The sequence below is a fragment of the Seriola lalandi genome, unplaced genomic scaffold (assembly GCF_002814215.2).
Source record: "Seriola lalandi dorsalis isolate HSWRI2012SDOR001 ecotype SW California unplaced genomic scaffold, Sedor1 jcf7180002052274, whole genome shotgun sequence".
Taxonomy (NCBI): Eukaryota; Metazoa; Chordata; class Actinopteri; order Carangiformes; family Carangidae; genus Seriola; species Seriola lalandi.
Genome location: NW_019522827.1, coordinates 1,461,102 through 1,475,430, shown reverse-complemented (window position 1 = coordinate 1,475,430; position 14,329 = coordinate 1,461,102). Strand labels below are relative to the sequence as shown.

At 39.5% G+C, this 14,329-nt stretch overlaps 2 long non-coding RNA genes across 6 annotated transcripts in view; one reads left to right on the top strand and one right to left on the bottom strand.

Annotated features, from left to right (window-relative positions):
* The window catches only part of LOC111650431 (uncharacterized), a 53,021-nt gene that overhangs the window by 19,376 nt on the left and 19,316 nt on the right, over nt 1–14,329 (top strand). The window lies entirely within an intron of this gene.
* Nucleotides 6,683–14,311, bottom strand: LOC147819536 (uncharacterized). Its single transcript, XR_015436841.1, has 2 exons — nt 13,744–14,311; nt 6,683–9,282 (listed from the first exon to the last, which is right to left on the bottom strand). It is a non-coding gene; the product is annotated as an uncharacterized LOC147819536 (long non-coding RNA).

The window sequence follows — 14,329 nt, the reverse complement described above, 5'->3', positions numbered from 1 at the left end:
TCAAAAGCTGTAGGACTCTCTTGGAAGCAAATTCAATATTGGTGTAATGAAACACGGTGAAATGAAGAGCTGTAAATACAGTATGCATGTGGAAATTTCATTCTCCTAACAATATATTATGTATCTCATGTAAACCTGTGCTAGCTAAGAGGGAATGAGGCTCTGTATCTCATGCTGAGCCGAGCAACTTCACAGTTAACTTTGTGAACAAAGCCGGCCCCGCCACAAGGCATGCTGGGAAGTTTGGCTGCTGGCGAAAGTGCCTGCCAACGTCCAGAGAACGGCTCTGAAAATCTTGCAAGGGCTGAAAATGAAGTTTGAAAGTAGAAATAAGAGTAGCAACAAAGCAGAGAGCTCTCACAGCTGTAGACTCAGCCTTCTCTTAAAGAGATATCACCAAAACATTCCTCAGTCATGGACAAGGGGACTGGGGCTGTTCAAGCGTACTGTAGATCAACAAATCAGAGCTTTAGTCAATTTGCTTTTGGATCAACATTTAAGATATGTTCAGATTTTGTTTTTGCTGACGTGCCCTGATTTGATGAAATGTCTCATTTTGGCAGAATCAATTACCACGTTTTTTAAACTGTAAATATACTGTAGCTTTAAAATTCTATAAGGAGAGAATATAAGGGAGAAACAAGAGAAAAGAGCTCAGATGTGTTTGTTTGATTAACTGCAATATCAGCAAAGACTAATATCAATTTACTGCAATAATTCATACAGGTTTTTAGAAGTTTTGGTTTCAGAGTTGGAACTCTGCTAATGAAGGGGTGTGTAACTGGGTTGTTAATTAACACTAATGATTATAAAGTAAAGTGGTTGTTTTTTTTTTTGTTGTTTTTTTGTTGTTTTTTTTTTAATCAGGACTTCGATTATTTTCCAGGTTATGTGATTAAACCATGACTTTACTTTAGCACTCAGCAACAAAAAAAAAAAAACAGTGATCGAAAGCACAGTGGTGACAGGTGTTTTGTATATTGATGAAATAGAGAAAAAAATCAATACCATGTTTCTTAAATTGTGTTTTCAATATCTATTGTTAGAATTTCCACTTTTCATTTAGTATATCTAGAAGTTAGTGAGCAGAGAGAGGCTTCATCGTCTTGCTCAAGGGCATTTGACATTCGCTGTTGCAGGAATTAAACCTATTACCTCCTGGCTGACTCTACACAGGGAGATACACACTAAATTCACAATTTTTACATTTCAGGGGGTTTGTGTGGCTTGCTCGCGGCTATGTCCACATTAGTTTTTGATATGAAAATAATGAGTATTATTCGTTTCTAATTTAAATTTCTAATTTGAATTTCATTTTCATTTTGATACTGAGCACAACCCTGCAGCATGGTAGTGCAGTGTGATTCTGGCAGTGCCGATCTGAAGACTGTTATTGGTGGTGGTGGTGGTCAGCTTTGCACTGTGGAAGCAGCCGAAGCGCAGCACAGCACAGTGGCAGGCAGCCTGGAGGGTCCTGAGCCTTCACTTCACAGTTCCCTGTTTGGCTCTCACACATTGTGCCATTCAGAGCCCAGACCGTATATTCACCCTGCTCTGGGCACCCCACCATTGTGAGAGTGAGCTCACTTGAAAAGCCTTCAGGATTTTTTGGTGCGAGCAAGTCAGCGCTATTTGCATTTGTTCCAGTCTCGAAGATTTTACAGGTCAATTGAGACAGGCGGATATCGAAACATGCCAAAGAGAGTTTTCCTCTTCATCACCATCTTCATCATCCTCTTGTCTTTGTTTGTTTCACCCGGTCTCCGTCTCTATTTTCCCCAAATTTTGCTAGCGTATCCATCTGCTTTCTGTAAGAAATAGTCTGATCACACAGATCCAGGAGAATATGATCATGTACTGGTGAGTGTGTCATGAGATGAAGATTAAATGAAGATAGAAAATAGAATAGAGAATTTTCTTTTTAAAGCACTGATTTGCCACAAAGGGATGCAATTAAACTTTAGACAATCTGTCCTAATACGTACTGTTGTGAATTTAAGCCCTATTGCCTTACTTTCTATCTCGGACAAGCATGCCTCCATATCTCTCTATCCTTCTCCCTGTCTGTTGACTAGGGGCAGAAATATCTTTGTTGGCATCTAGGGTAGCAACAGGGGATCAGATAGAGAAGAGAGGAGTAAGTGCCAGCCTTTCATTCCTGGCCTCCTGGCAGGCAGACTGCAGGCGGGCCGGGCATGGGTTAGGCCAGAGCCAGCAAACCAAGACAGTGCTCAGACAAAAACACCTAATCACTTTAATTATCCTAAGCCTACCTTGTTGGGCTTTGCCATCAGGTTTGCTTGCCTTTGTGTGTGTGTGTGTGTGTGTGTGTGTGAGAGAGAGGGAGAGAGAGAGAGATGGTGGGATAAACACCCAGCAGAATCTGTACATTCAGAAGTCTGCATTTTACATGTATAAATATAAAACACCAACAACAATTGCACCAAATCGAGCAGAACTAGGCAGATGTCCACTGATAGTTAACATTCAAAAGAGAGCACTCAAATTTTTTAAGCACCTTAAACCCAGCCCCCCACACCCCCCCCTCCATTCCACAGACCTCCAATCCCAAGAGCTGAGCCCAGAAAAGAGTCCCCTATGCCAGTTGGTGCTCAGACTAAGTTCCCCTTCTCAAACACACTCTGACCAGTCCCACAACAACACTGCTTTCCAAACACCAATCAGTGTAAAGGAAGTTGTAACACAATGTAAAGAAAGCTATTTGAAACACTGGACAGAAGAAACTAAAAGCCATAGATCAGAATGTTATCTGTCCCTAAACAGAGATTATGATTGTAACAGAGGTTGAATATATCTTAACTGTCAGAGACAGACAGCAGAGGCAGATCCTGACCAAGTGTAGAAGCTCAGTGACCACAAACTGGCAATTGAACAAGGATGACATAAAAAATCATGGCAACCAAAAAAACAACAAAACATGTTGTCACTGTTCGACAGGTGAGGTTGAGGCAGATGCACTTATTACTAAAATATAAACCGTTCAGTGAAATGAGGAACATTTAATTTAACCAATTCAGTTCAAAATGAAAATAACTCCTAATTAGGAGACAGCGCATATCTTACTGCCCAATATAACAACATGCCACAACCTGAGGGACAATGAATGACCTACACACAAAAACACACACACACACACACACACACACACACACACACACACACACACACGCAAATAACATAAATAATTATGTTATTAATATAGGCTACATCAATCTTGGTGTTGTTGATTGTATTTTGCCAATTATTTTAATGCATCGGCAACATTGTTTTTTTAAAACTTTCATGTCCCAATAAAGCACCTTTGAATTTGAATTTGAAACTTAACACAAGAGAGAAAGAGAGAGAGAGAGCATTCTAGGGTGTCAAAGTCTGAGTGAAGTCTCAACTCTTCCTAATGGTTGAGATAATATGTTTATTTCCAGACATTTTACTGCATGACACACAGGTATTTCCTACTAGGTAATTCATGATGACATATAAAAGCCTAAATTGTGTATCCTTTAAAAATGACCCCTAGAATTAAGTGAAAAACTATTTTGACAGATATTATTGAAATTTTTAATTGTCAATTCCTTCAGGCAAATATGTTACCTTAATCAAGAGTATTACATTACATTACTTGAATAAAATATTAACTATCATGGCTAGAAATCACTAAGCACTAAGTTTTCAATCTGAAAACATATCAAAAATACTCTTTGATATGTTTTTTGATTTTTGACCACCATGGGGCAGAAAGACCTTTGAATAAACTCATAGCAGTGAGAAGTTATAGTGTCATGTTGTCATGACTAATGTGCTGTGGCTAGCGCATTAGTAAAATACTGCTTATACATAGCTAGCATAATAAAGCATCATGGGAATCCCTTTAAAATCCTCTCTTGCTCCCCCTTGAATGTAAGTCTAATATTCATTTGTGTTTTAACACTGTTCTCCTGAGAAAAATATGCTTCTTTGGTTATTTATTTTTTTATTATATTAATATATCTGAGCTCTCTGCCACGAATCCTGCTGGGCAGGTGATATTAGAATACAGTTAGCTTATGTTAGCTCCTTTACTGGGAGTGGGAGAAAAACTTGACTGTTAAGGTTTTGGTTCTTTATATATAATGTGTTTGGCTAAGGTCGCTTGCTAGCTAACATTAACTGATTAGCTATCAATCATGTTTATTAATGCATCCCTACACTGACCTCCCTGTAAGCAAACTCTGCACTTATGTCTTCCATTTTCCTACATTTGAATGTTAACGACTCTCAGCTCAGTGCAAGTGTTTCAGCAGCTTCAGCCTTATGTGGAGTTAACGTGACTGGCAGCGTGGGGGGTGTTGTCCATCTGTCCACTGGTGAAAATGGCCATATGACTTGGTGCTCTGGCAGGATAGGAATCTGTCTGGCTTGAGAGTCAAGATGTCCTGGTCAGTGGGAGGAGGCCGCTTAAAGGATGTGACGTCTTCTCAGCAGACGGGATGTCAGTGGGAGTCACCTCATCTCGCAGGGGAGAGAGGTGGCACCAGGATAGAGTGGACACTTTCAGCGTTTAGCTTATCCAGAGATTGATAGATGACAGGCAAAACAGAGACAGTACAAGGGTCAAAGCAGCAGCATCAAGATAATAGTGTAGCAGACAGTGGCAGAGGCATCTATGAGGGAACATATTGATGCTGAATATGGCTTTAAATGTAATTTTTTCACCTCGATCTTTCACATGATCAGTTGGCACCATTTTTAGCTGGTAAAACTGATTAAGTGATGCTTATGCTTGATTGTTTAACCTGTTAGGGGAGATAGTTTGGTATTAAAAAAGTAGGTTAAGCCTTTCTAACCCAATAATCCTTAGTTAACATCAGGTAGGTTTTTCATGCTTTCCTGTCCTTGTCTAAACTTTCTGGCACTACTTGTGGCAATTCATGTTTTCCCAAGCTGGTTAAAACAAACACCGAAGATTATTTGAAAATAATATTTGACCCTGATCCACATGTTAGACAGTAGATGGGGCTCTATTTGTGATCCCACTATGGGGTCACCAGTCTCCATATCCTCTTAGCAAACCTTGTGGCCCCTCCTCCCTATGTATGAACCTGGCAGAACCAGGACGGCTTGGTTTTCCTTTTCCGTGCCCCCTCCCCCCACCAGACACAGTGATGGCACTCAGTGCCAGAGACACCCCTCCCTTCCCCTCACCAACACTCTTCTCTCCTCTCCTCCCTCCCTTCCCTCTCCGCCGCAGGCAGACCCAGGCATGGGATCTCCATCTGTGCACAAAGGAGCCTCCTCTATCTGCATACGCTGCACATAAAAGGGCCTTTTGTCATGAGCTCTGCACACATGACCGTCCGCCTTTCACCCCACTGGAAAAAAAGATCACTCTCTCCAGCAATCCAACCCCACCCCCAACACCAGACTCAACCCCGTCCCCCGACCCCCACCCCACCAGATTTTCGTCTGCGGAGAGAGAGAGAGAGAGAGGGAGAGAGAGAGAGAGAGGGAGTGAGACAGATCCAGTCTGAACTTTGTCGAATAGAGACAACCATCAGATGGGGCTGCTTCCATCACTGCTGCAAAGTCCTTTTTTTCTCTCTTTTTCATTTCCCCTTTTTCATGTCTGCCTTCTCCTTTTCGCTCTCCTGGTGTCCTTGTGTGCACTCACTGTGAGGCATCAACACATTATAGCATCTGCCATACTGAAATATGAATGTGTTCTCATTTTTGCTGTCTCCCTTCCTTTCTGCAGTCTCTGACATTTAAGGGGCATTAGCGGTTGGTTTTGTGCCAGGTTATCACCCCCCCCAACCACCACCACCACAACCACCATTAAAGAGGCACAGGCTCAGTTGACAGCAGTCCGAGAGCTGATACTTTTCTCTCCCTCTCGTTTCAGTGCCTCCTGCCTTTTAACCCCTCGGCCCTATGCTGTTTAGCAGAGCCGGAGGTATTTGTAATGTGTAGAGATAATGACTAAAAATTGTCCGTACATGTTAGAACCATATCAAGATGAGACGAGGTAGAATTCTCCACCGTTGCGAGACAAATGGGCTCCATGCCATTTTGGCTACTAAAGATGACAGATATTGGTGTTGAGGGATATTGAGTCAGGGTGGGGACGGAGCAAAGACACAGAGGCAGGCTAATACACACTGTCAAGTGCACGGGTGCTGCCACAAAAAACGCTTTCCTCAGCGTTTCCTTTGAAACACACACGGCCCTGATGCCTTGCTCCCAGCCAAACGAGTGTGGATTTTGGAAAGCCCTCTAGCTCATCTTGCTGTCGCTGCACACAGGCCTGTGGCGGAACGGAAGGATAAGATTGACTTCTCCCTCCACCGCCATGTCCTCTGCGTGACCCTCTGCCTCTATAAGCTGGTGTGAGAGGTCAGAGGCTGTCATATCGTAGTCTTCCCGCGTGCTGTCCACACCTTTAGCCTGATGATGATGATGGGCGGACCAGAGAATTACACACCATGTGGTCAGCACAGTTTAGCGTATGTAATGCTTGTTATAGACACACAGGGACCTGAATTACAGAAATTAATGAATTAAATTAAGAATTCAGCACCAATGAACTGTAATGTTTACCCCGCACACCGTTTTGTTTTTGCAGCTATAATCATGAAGAACAGGAATGTTTGTTCTGATAAAAGTGTAGAAATAAAGACTTTGATGATAATAATAATATTAGATTTTATTTACACGGATTGCAGCTCCAACAGCTTTGTATACAAACAGGCAACTTAACAGGAAAAAAAATGAATACTTAAAATGTTTAAATAATTTAAACTGCTTATTTGTGTGCTGTACACAGAAACCCAGTTTATCTAATATACCCTGCAGAAGCACAGAGCTGTGCTCCTCTGTAGCGAACACACCAGCCAACCAGCTGCTAACACACAGGAGGAGTACAGTAAAGAACACCTGTGTACGCCAAAGGTTCAGGTTGATATTGTGCATGACCTCAGATCACCAAGTTCTTCACTGCCTGTACTTGCTCATCTAATGGGCATGAACATGATGCACAATAACAGAACAAGTCACTGTGTCTGTATGAACTCATTTGTTCATTTAAAATGCAGAGAGCAGCGTCTGTGTACAGCACCATAAAGGGCCATATTTACATTAATGCCTCTTTACGATATGCCCTCAGATGACCATTACTATCCGATACCTACAGACTCTAAGTAATATGGACAATCAAACACCGTAAAATACAGGGTAGAACTAATAAATATAATATAATAAAATGAAATTAAAAGAAATATGTGCAGTGTACATTTCAGACATATATCTGTTTTCTTTGAAATTTGAAGCATGTCTTAAACACACATTATTTTGCTGCTCTTAAAAACAATATTTTAAAGGAATCAAAAGACTCACTAAATGTGCAGAAATAGCCCATGGAGTAATAAAACCTCTGTTTATGCAGCTGTCCTGTGAAGTGCTGCTTTTCTCACACATAGATAAATATCCTTGTGCTAATAACATTACGCACATCAATTACAGTCAGTCAGCCCAAGTGGAATTTACCTAATCAGTGTTTTTATCCTCGTCACTTTCAAATCAATATCAGTACTGTTTCCCCCCTTTTTAAAGGATGCCAAATTTTCTTTTAAGTGTGGAGAAAGTTAGCAGCAATTATCAAGCTCATTAAATGGCATCGCTGAACTGGGAATTGGATGAGTATCTACAATATTTCCCGCCTCACTTGTTGTCTTTGATCAAAGCTATTTTGTGACCGAGCTAACTTTATGTGGCAGTCAGAAGAGAGGAAGTGCTGTGAAGTGATTCAGGGGCTGAAGGCCCAGTGGCTCTGTGTAGCAGAAGGCGTCAGAAGGAGACCATGTTTATGAAATGGATAAAGTGTATTAGGTGCATGTTTTGCTGTTCTCAGTAGAGCAAGGACACTAGAGAGAGTGTGTGAACGATAACAAAACAGCACACATAAAGTGTTTGTCGAGGCAGTGAACCGCTGAGTGCGTATGGCTCGACTGCTGGACTCCATGCGGCCCTGCGGCGCAGGCACAGGCGTTTTGACGTGGCCCCTAAAATGCCAGGCCGGTGCACTCCTGGCTTCATGTAGAGGAAGAATAAAACAAAATGGCCATGGCTGTTTAAAGTAGGTATTAGCAGACCTCAGGGGAAAACTGCAAAGGGAGAGTTCAGGTATGTACAAGCCCAGCACAGGCTGGTCAAGTGGACAGAAAAGGAGAATTTTCTTTTTTATTATAATGCGTCATTGACTTTTGAGAATTTGTCCCAGCACCTCAGTTAAGTTAGTGCCTTAGGTAACTTTTATTCCCACTATGGTTTAGTTAACACCACATAATGTCCATTATACAAGGTTTTTTTTATTACATTGAAACAGCTCTTGTAATTGCCATAATAACTTTGGAATTACAGTTAATAAAGGGTGACATTATTAAAAAGGAGTTATTCAATTATTATGAGGAAAAGTTTATAATTTCTAACATTAGATGATCCTGCATCATAATTCATTTCATGCATTTTCATTAATGACACACTTGCTCCGTGTATCAGTGTTTGAATTTGGTCTTGTAATATCACAGGACTAATAAAAGTGTGTGGGAGTGTTCACATAATACATAATATTCAATTAGAAAAAAATCCATAATGACTATCAGTTTTGTCCCCGTTTTTGTCTAAGCGGGCTCAAGGTGTGAAAATCCTGCTCCAGTCTTTTTCTCACTCTGTATGTATGCATGTGTCAGTGGAACTTTTAAAGTTTGATGACCAAATGAAGGGACCATAGAGCTCAGTCTATATGATCTATAGATATGTATATATAGATATATCTATAGATATAGATATATCTATATATATATATGTGCGTGTATGTGTGTGTATATATCTATAGATATATAGATATATATACACATATATCATATAGACTGAGCTTTATGATTATGTATATATATATATATATATGTATATATCATTTATCTTGAATGAGTTGTTATCATAATTTTTATTCTATCAATGATACTGTAGTTTGATGTGGATTTCTTTCCTTAGCTGCCCTAGTTTGATGCTGCCATACAAAAGCTGCCCTGACCCAGGACAATATGTTTGGCTGTGGAAGGGCTGCCAGAAGTAGTTGTTAGTTACAGTTAGGGCGCGTCCCTCTTTGGATAGGTTGTCCACTCTGAGGTCTGATATCGAATAGGTCCATAATTTCCAGCTTGTTCCCAGGAGAAGCTCTCGTTTGCTCTTTTCCCTCTGTGTCTCTTTTCTTCTTCTTCTGTCAGAATCCTGTGAGAAACAGCAAGGTGAGTTCATTTCAGCCATCAAACTGTCTTTATTCTTATTTTCTTGTTTAAATTAATTGATCCAGTAGACATAACATTTCTACAAATTTTGTTTCTTTAGTATATGTCTTTAAAATTATTTGAACCCCAGCTCATACCATGACTCGAGATTTCTTCTGATTTTACATTTTTGATTGACGATGTTTAATATGAATATATCCAATCAAAGATAAACTGATAGGCGTTTGGCACATGTTGAAATCAATGCTCTGTTTTGCGCTTTGATATTAGAAAAATATAGCAGGGAACACTGCAAAACATTTCACTCAAAGGCAATTGAACTAACTTCAAATAAAAATAAACTAAACAAATGCGATAATTCATGAATTTACAAGCAATGATGTGATTTTGAAATATGCCATGTTTTAAAATGTGCCGCCACAAAATATCTAATATTATCGGATTATTTTTCCTTAAAGGAAAAAAGTATTGCCTTCGGTTAATAGATTTATAGACATCATGAATTGTATTAATTTTATCCAAATCAGGATCCGAATGGGTCCAAACATATAATTTAGTCAGAGGTCTATCTTTCAAAATTTGAACATGTGTCTATAGTTTTTGCTGGGGCTGATTTGTTTAGTAATTATTTAACATCAAACTTTAGAAAAGTCAATAAAACACACATATGAAGCAGTTGTCCACAGTACAATGTGTGTTTCTGCCCAGGGAGAAGCAAAATCAAGTTTTATCTGACTAAAATGTTTCTGTGAGAGTTGTGTTTGTGCTATGGTAATAATTATTAAGAATTTGATTTATATTTCATACATATTCAATTTTTGCAAAAATCAAATCAGTATCCTTGATTTTTTTTCTTTTTTTAATAATAAATTCCCTCGTACACCTTACAATAAAGCTAACATAAAGAAAAAAAAAACGAGCTGTGTATTTTACAGGAACTAATTAAACCCAAATATTGCACATTTTTGCATCTATTTTGTCCATTACACACTCGGCATAAATTTTTGGCTTTTATCCTTTTTTAAAAATTATATATAAGCACAGCACTTACTCAGAAGACAATAAACAGGCAGTAGTTTATTGTCTTAATCAGCTTCGAAACCAATAGCAAATTCAAAATTAATATATATTTCATGAAACAAACAAAATGTATTCATTTTGTAAAATATAGATGTTCTGTTTTCAAATATTCAGAGTCATTCCGCTTTTGAATTTTCAATAAGTGCTCAGTTGTTATACCTACAAGTTTTGCATGTGAAGTCAAATTGTGGAAAAACTTTTACTTTCCGTGTAGAAACATGAACTTGACCTTTTGGAAAGCACTACAGGGAAAACTCACCAATATTCTTCTGTTTCTATCAAATCGATATTGATATATTTTATTTTAGGAGCGATGACTGCAAATGATCTGATCACAAGCAAATCATTTCAAAGGTGGGGAGAGCGAGTAATGTTATTATTGGCTTACTGTTTTTGGACATGCAGGATTAAGTGAGCTCATCACAACATTTTACTTTTACCTCTCAGCTGATGATGTTTGAATAGCATGGCAGAAAGAGTTTGTGAAGAAATTACCCCTTTCTTGCCTTTCATCATATGATCATCTGGGACATCATCATCATCATATGATATATCTGGAACATCAATACTGCGCATGTCCTGTGTCCACCATTTTGTGATGAGAACTTTATTGCACATGCCCCCATTTTATGAACTTCGATAGAACACGTGCTTCAAAGTCGGAGGCCTTGAAAACAACTTATTTGAATCAATCGTGTTTAATTAGGAAGTTATTCCTTCTGGAAATTTTGCTCCGATTATTTTGAGATACACAGATGATGCACAGCTTGCTAATGCAAGTCAAACAGCCTTCATTTTTACACAGGGGTGCAGGAGAGAATGACCACTGCAAGTACAGAGCAGTGATAATATCGTATCATTTATTTATGTTTGTCCAGACAAAAATTCTTTTTTTCAAGCTGTGCTGCACCTTGCCTGGATACTCTTTATCCCTCGTCTGTGTGTGTGTGTGTGTGTGTGTGTGTGTGTGTGTGTGTGTGTGTGTGTGTGTGTGTCAAACAGAGAGCAGAAAGTGGTGGTCACAGTCGGCTGCCTGAGGTGACTGCTGGGGTCAAAGGTCAGGTTGTGTTAATAAGACGTGATGTGCTGCCCTGGGACCTCAGTCCCATGAGGGATAACCCCCTAATCGGCATTAGTTAATGTGTTAGTAATCTTTACCTTCTTAAAGCAAACAGCAATGGAAAATTCAATGGGCCCGCTTGGCCTCCCGTGTAACGCTTTTGACCCAGGGGTCATGGCCTTTGTTCCCCGCTCGATGGGGAGTGCCCTCAGAGGTCTCGAGTGTAATAGAGAAGTTGTTTAGACACGTGCGGGGCTTAGGCAAGACCACCTCATAGACTCTGCTCCTGCTCATGGAGAGTATAAAGTAGTGTGGGGATACTTTTTTGGTTAGATTTTACCCCCTTGAATAAGTCCATTAGAATATCTGTGTGTTTTTATATGCTACATATCGTATCTAGTATATGTTGATATAGTAGTGGTTGCTGACCAAGCACAGATCCACCCCTCTTCCACCCTCCCAACCTCCTAATACGTCCTTGATGTTTGCAAATGACTAAGTGCAAATATTGTTTGTCTTTGCGAATCCCCTGGCCACTGAAATGTTATATTCCTGCAGCTCTCCTCACTGTTTTCTGCAGCTCTAGAAAGAAAGCTGAAAGAGAAAAGCAGCATATTTATGCAGTAATGTGTCCCCTGTCCCATTATCTGCACTGTCTGTAATACAGAGTGCTTGTCTTGACTGACAAATGTCACTTAAGGCACTTAAATATGTGTTTAGTGTTCTCCTGCCTGCAGCAGACCACAGCACATATTCTACATTAGGCCATGAGCTTCATCAGTGTGAGACTGAAGGTTTATTCAAGGCTCTGATATCCATATATAATATTGGGATAATAAATCTAGTTATTATTTTACAGATGCATGTGTAACATTTATATTGCTGTTCAATTTATATCATTTAACCTTTTTAAATGTATTTATTCCTCTGTGCAATATTAACTTATTAACTTAATATGCTTTTTAGTGCTTTTTATGAGATACAAAACTTACAAAAATTTTAATATTATAAATTTCTAGAGATATCCAATGCTTTTTACAAAATCTACAAAAAGGATTTGCAGTTTAGAGAACAAGTATTTGTTTTTTTTCCTTTAATAGTCAAATGATGTCGAGCAGGATCCATAACATGGCGCCGTCTGCCATTTTGTTTCACATTGTATTATCAATAGGCCTGATTGACTGATTCTGTATCACACAGATGCAGCAGCCACGTACACCAGACAAAAAGCTGTTGCTTTTCTCTGCTTGTTTCAAGTATGTAAATCAAAGAGAAGCCACATTTCTGTGACACTGTTAACTCGACAAAAACATTTGTATTTGATAATTCAGTCTGAAAATAAATTAAAGAAATAAAAACATTAGTAGTTGTAAAAAGAAGGAAAGATTGAAAAGGTTCAGAAACAACTTCTTTTTTTTTTTTCATCAGAAACAGATTTATTTAGTCACTTTAAAAACTTTGTTAGTTGCTAAAATACGATAAATTATGCCTTCAAAATTAAAATGTGATAAATAATTGGGAAACGCAACAGAGGAACAATGTACAGGAGCACAGTGGTAAGACTTGGCAGGCAACCTGAAACCAAAACTGTATCCTCAAATGAACTTTATGCCATGCGAAGTGCAGTGTGCACACTACGCATATATACACAAAGTGTGCCTCTCTAAAGCAGCTACAGTTAATGCTTGTAGCTCCAACATTTTATGTTTTTCATTCAAGTTATTTCCACATAAGGTCTCATCTACACATATACACATGACAGCTTTATACATTGAAGCCATAATGAAGTCATGTGTTTCTCAATTGGTTAAAACGCATGGCGAGATGTGACGTACAGCTGCACTCCTTCGAATAGGATTCTATAGCTCATGCCAATGCAGACACCTGAACCGAGCTCGTATCTCATTTAGGGAAAGAGAACAAATAAATTCCAGTCCAGCCTTTTTTCCCCGCACTAACGTAGAGTAAATAATGCCAGAATTCCCCCCTCTTACTCTCCGCACATGGTCTGTGTTTAGCCACCTGTGTTTTTTTGAAACCTGTCGAGCAAAGAGGGGTACAGAGGGGAGAATAGTTTTTTGTGGAGAGTCCAGTCTCTGAGCTGCTGTAGTGAGGAAGAGAGCCGGCGAGGAACGGGGTGGTGGCCGTGCTATGAAAGCAGCCCTCACAAACTGTGCAGCCTGAAGCAGTAGCAGCCATGTTAGACAAATCTGCGTGAGCCTGAGCCCCACTAATAATGCAGTTGCCCTCCAAAACCAACAGAAAGTTTTCACAGAGTAAAAGTAAGAAAAGTTTAACCCCCACCTTTTTTTCTCTCATTGTGTCTGCTAGGCATGTAGTCCCCTCTTTAATGCTCAGCAGTTTACAAAGCAGAAATGCAATCAAAATAGTTCCTCAGTAACAGATACACTTTACATATCCCCTTCCTCCTTTTATTTCCTTATAGAGCTCCTGTAGTTCAAGGCCGAGGGGAAAAAGTTAAAGCCACGAGCTCTGCCTTTGCAGTTTTTAGAACCAGAGCCAAAAGAGGCAGGAAGTTGTTGTACAATAGCGTTACAGTAATCTGCCACAAATGGAAAAAGCCAAATGCTGATCGCCGAGTACAGAAGGTGGCAGAACAGAGGCAGAAAGAGGGAGGGAGGGACAGAAGGGAGAGAAAGAGAGCTAGCGTGTGTGAGAGAGACAGACGTTACAGCAAAGAATAATCAATACAATCTAAGATGGTGGAAACAGCCATGCTGTTTAGGTCTCCCCCCTCTAGTTCCCTCTCTGGCTTGCTTACTCTTCGTGTAAATCGGTGCATGGATCCGGTTAGAACAAATTGTTTAGACGATTATATTTTCTTTCTTTCCTTTTTTTTTTTTTTTTTATCCCTCCCACTTTTTAAAAA